The sequence below is a fragment of the Colobus angolensis genome, unplaced genomic scaffold (assembly GCF_000951035.1).
Source record: "Colobus angolensis palliatus isolate OR3802 unplaced genomic scaffold, Cang.pa_1.0 Scaffold281, whole genome shotgun sequence".
NCBI lineage: Eukaryota > Metazoa > Chordata > Mammalia > Primates > Cercopithecidae > Colobus > Colobus angolensis.
Genome location: NW_012116055.1, coordinates 343,701 through 349,057, shown reverse-complemented (window position 1 = coordinate 349,057; position 5,357 = coordinate 343,701). Strand labels below are relative to the sequence as shown.

The window sequence follows — 5,357 nt, the reverse complement described above, 5'->3', positions numbered from 1 at the left end:
AAGTTGCCCCAAAGGATTTAACCCTGGCTTCTTTACCCAGAAGTAGGGGAGAAGCCAAGAGTATGGTTGGTCAGACTGAAGTGGAATTGCAGGGGCCTGCGTAGAACAATAATCCAAGGGTCTGTGAAATTGATAAAGCTGAGAGAATCTACACAGGTAGGGAAGATGTGTCTGATATACATGGTTAGATTTGCTTTTTCAAAAAAATAATCCCTAGAAGCTGTGGAGTGTGGATTTGAAGGGGGTAGAAGGTGGCAACAGCCGGGAGACAAAAAGACCAGATAAGAAGCTGGGCCAGGCATGGTGGCTCACGCTTGTAATCCCAGCACTTTGGGAGGCCGCAGCGGGTGGATCACCTGAGGTCAGAAGTTCGAGACCAGGCTGGCCAACATGGTGAAACCCCAGTCTCTACTAAAAATACAAAAATTAGCTGGGTGTGGTGACACACGTCTGTAATCCCAGCTACTCGGGGGGCTGAGGCAGGAGAATCGCTTGAACCAGGGAGGCAGAGGTTGCAGTGAACTGAGATCACACCACGGCACTCCAGCCTGGGTGACAGAGTGAGACTCTGTCTCAAATAATAATAATAATTAATTAATAATTAATTCAGCAATCACTGCAGAAATTCAACCCCATCAACTGAGCAAATTTTTGAAAATAAAATAAATTATAATTTATTTGTAAATAAAAAAGAACCTTACTTACTGTTGGGAGAAAAAGCTGAGTGTTGGGAGAGAAGCTGAGGCAGGGCCTGCATGTCTGCTAGGCTTGCTGGCTCCTTGCTTCTAGCACTCCCATTATCTCAAGCGGAGATATGTTTTTCATTCACCTGATACACTGTTTCCTTTCAACCCCCACATCCTCACCACCTGTTTCTTTGTTTGAGCACCATTAAATAGCATGGGCTCCCAGAGCTCTGGGCCTTGGCAGCCTCCACACTTGCGATGGGCCCCTGGTCCCACTTTCTCTCTCAAACTGTCTTTTTCTCATTTCTTTGACTCCACTGGACTTCGTCGCCCCCACGACCTGGTGTTGGGTCTGATCACCCCAACGTTTACAGATAACAAGTAAAAAATAATCGTAAGTAAACAGACAACATGCTGCTTAGAAATGGAAGAATCATGCTTAGAAATGGAAGACTTGTTCTTAGAAACACTGGAAAGGATATCATCAGAGTTTTCTAGCGCAGTCAGTAAAATCCAGATCAGAAAACTTCTACTCCACATGCCCTTATCGCACCCTCCCTCAGTGTGTAAATGATTGCCTGAAGTGTGGACGGTGTGTGCCTGTATATCAAAGATATGAAATAAGCATCAGTAGGATCCTTACGATGCACTCGAGAGCAGGCGTAGGCTCTGTCTTTGGCTAGAGGAGTAGCTGTAACCTTGTCTCCGTCTGCTATGTTTGAGGGCATGTAGTTTGCTCCCTGATATACCAGAATCCAATTAACTCAAATGGCTTATAGACCACATAAATACAAGGCAGTACCTGCTGTCCAATGCCTACCACACTGCAGGTACTCAACAAATGTTAACAAAATCCATTTGTTTATTTATGCAACCAACATTTATTGAATGCCAAATATGTGCCAAAAGTGTTCTAGACATTGGAAATAGAGCAAACACATTTTTAAAATTTTTTTTGTATTATAAAAGTATTAAAGATTGTGCAAAAAATGAAGCAATACAAGGATATATTAAAAAAAAAAAAAAAAAAGCTTATCAGCCCCATCCATACCCCACACCTTTCAATCCTACCCCTCTGAGGTAACCAATTACTTTCGTTTTTGTTTTTTGAGACAGGGTCTGACTCTATTGCCCAGGCTAAAGTGGAGTGGTATGAACATGGCTCACTGCAGCCTTGACCTCCTGGGTTCAAGTGATCCTCCAACTTCAACCTCCTGAGTAAGCTGGGACTATAGGCACGTGCCATCACACCCAACTAGTTTTTTAACTTTTTGTAGAGACTGGGTCTATGTTGCCAGGCTGGTCTTGAACTCCTGGCCTCAAGCGATCCTCTTGCCTCTGCCTCTCAAAACGCTGGGATTACTAGCATGAGCCACCATTCTTGGCCCAATGTATCTTTTTCTAACATTTTTAATTGATAAAAATTATACATATTTATTGTGTGCAATATGTTGTTTTGAAATATGTATACACTGTGGGGTAACTAAATTGAGCTTATTAATGTATGTATTACTTCACATACCTATCATTTTTTTGAGGTAAGAACACTTAAAATCTAATCTTTTAGCAATTTTCAAGAACACAATGCATTGTTATTAACTGTATTCACCATACTGTACAATAGATCTCCTGAACTTACTCCACCTAACTGAAATTTTGTATCCTTTGACCAACATCTCCCCAACACCCAATTCTCAGCCCCGGTCACCACTATTGCACTCTCTGCTTCTACGAGTTCAACTTCTTTAGAATCCACATACAAACGAGATTATGCAGTATTTGTCTCTCTGTATCTGGCTTATTTCAAATAATATAATATCCTCTGGGTCCATCCAGGGTGTCACAAATGGCAGGATTTCCTTCTTTCTTGAAGCTGGATAGTATTCATATATAGCATTTACATTTTATTAGGTATTATAAGTAATCTAGAGATGATTTAAATCTCTAGATTGAATGAGGAGGCTGGGCATGGTGGCTCACACCTGTAATTCCTGCATTTTGGGAGGCCAAGACAGGAGGATCACTTGGGATGAGGAGTTCAAGACCAGCCTGGCCAACATGTGAAACCCCGTCTTTATATAAAAAATAAAAGTGTATGGGAGGATGTGTGTAGGTTATATGCAAACACTGTATCATTTTATATCAGAGACGAGAGCATCAGCAGATTTGGGTATCTGCAGGGTATTCTGGAACTAATCCCCCACAGATCCCAAGAGATGACTGTATTTGGTCACTTGTCTTTTTTTGACAAATGTCTATTCAAATCCTTTGCCCATTTTTTAATTGCATTGTTTGTTTTCTTACTATTGAGTTGTTTCAGTTCCTTGTTATTTTAGATATTAATCCCTTATCAGATGTTTGGTTTGCAAATATTTTCTCCCATTCTGTAGGTTGTCTCTTAACTCTGTAGACTGTTTCCTTGGCTGTGCAGAAGCTTTTTAGTTTGATACAATCCCATTTCTCTATTATTACTTTTGTTGTCTGTGCTTTTGGGTTTATATTTAAAAATTCAGGCCTGGGTACAGTGGCTCATGCCTCTAAACCTAACACTTCAGGAGGCCAAGGCACGAGGATCTCTTGAGGCCAGCAGTTTGAGACCATCCTGGGCAGCATAGTAAGGCCTCGTCTTTAAAAACAATTAGCTGGGTATAGTGGTGCGCGCCTGTATTCCTTGTTACTTGGAAAACTAAGGCAGGAGGATCCCTTGAGCCGAGGAGAATGAGGCTGCAGTGAGAACTATGCTCCTGACACTACACTACAGCCTGGGAAACAGAGCAAGACCCTGTCTCTGAAAATAAGTAAATAAATACATTTTTAAAAAATCTTTAAATAGATTTTATGATTCCAAGTCATCAAAGAACACGAGATGTCTTTACATTTGTTCAGATAATATTTACAACTGTAACTAAGCTTTTATAACTTTAAATAGGTCTTATATCTTACTAATTTTACTGTCAAGGTGAAACTATTTGATTTCTGAAATTTGCTTTAAAGTACTCCTGGAGGTAAGGTGGAGGGGCAGGATGGAACAAGAAGGGCAGAACATTGACAATTGTGGAAGCTGGGTTATGGGTACTATTCTCTTGGTTTCTGTGGATGGTTTGGTATTTTGAAATTATACTCCTCCCTGCTCTGTCGCCTGCCACGGCCCCCCGAGCCCGAGTGGTTCACTGCACCGTGAAGACACATTCCAGACGCCGGGAACTCGTGCCTCCAATCCCAGACGCTATGTCCAGCAAAGGCTCCGCGGTTCTGGCCTACAGTGGCGGCCTGGACACCTCCTGCATCCTCGGGTTCCTAAAGGAACAAGGCTATGACGTCATTGCCTACCTGTCCAACACTGGCCAGAAGGAAGACTTCCAGGAAGCCAGGAATTAGGCACTGAAGCTTGGGACCAAAAAGGTGTTCACTGAGGATGCCAGCAGGGAGTTTGTGGAGGAGTTCATCCGGCCGGCCATCCAGTCCAGCGCCCTGTATGAGAACCGCTACCTCCTGGGCACCTCTCTCGCCAGGCCCGGCAGCGCCGGCAAACAAGTGGAAATCGCCCAGCGGGAGGGGCCAAGTATGTGTCTCAGGGCGCCACGGGAAAGGGCCTTGTTTGAGCTCACGTGCTACTCGCTGGCGCCCCCCCAAAGATAAAGGTCATTGCTCCCTGGAGGATGCCCGAGTTCTACAACTGGTTCAAGAGCCGCAATCACCTGATGAAACAGGCAAAGCAACATCGGATTCCCATCCCAGTCACTCCCCAGAGGCCGTGGAGCATGGACGAGAACCTCATGCACATCAGCTACCAGGCTGGAATTCTGGAGAACCCCAAGAACCAAGCGCCTCCAGGTCTCTAGACGAAGACCCAGGACCTGGCCAAAGCCCTCAACACTCCTGACATTCTCGACATCGAGTTCAAAAAAGGGGTGTCCGTGAAGGTGACCAACGTCAAGGATGGCACCACCCACCAGACCTCCTTGGAGCTCTTCGTGTACCTGAACGAAGTTGCGGGCAAGCACGGCGTGGGCCGTATTGACATCGTGGAGAACCGCTTCAATGGAATGAAGTCCCGAGGTATCGGTGAGGCCCCAGTAGGCACCATCCTTTACCACACTCATTTAGACATCAAGGCCTTCACCATGTACGGAGAAGTGCGCAAAATCAAACAAAGCCTGGGCTTGAAATTTGCTGAGCTGATGTATACTGGTTTCTGGCATAGCCTTGAGTATGAAATTTGTCTGCCACTGTAACGCCAAAGCCCAGGAACCAGTGGAAGGGACAGGGCAGGTGTCCGTCCTCAAGGGCCAGGTGTACATCCTCCGCTGGGAGTCCCCACTGTCTCTCTACAACGAGGAGCTGGTGAGCATGAAGGTGCAGGGTGATTATGAGCCAACTGATGCCACGGGTTCATCAACATCAATTCCCTCAGGCTGAAGGAATGTCATCTCCAGAGCAAGGTCACTGCCAAATAGACCCCTGTACAATGAGGAGCTGGGGCCTTCTCAATTTGCAGATCCCCCAAGTACAGGCGCTAATTGTTGTGATAATTTGTCATCGTGACTTGTTCTCTCTGGCTGGCAAACGTAGTGGGGCTGCCAGACCTCAGCTTTGTTCCCTGGTCGCCCTGAAGCCTGCAAATGTCATCATCGAAGGGAAGGGTGGGGGCAGCTGCGGTGGGGAGCTATA

The 5,357-nt window shown here is 45.2% G+C and overlaps 1 pseudogene; it reads left to right on the top strand.

Annotated features, from left to right (window-relative positions):
• Positions 1-3,914: 3,914 nt before the first annotated feature.
• On the top strand, positions 3,915-5,143 carry LOC105516437 (annotated as a pseudogene).
• The last annotated feature ends 214 nt before the right edge of the window (positions 5,144-5,357 follow it).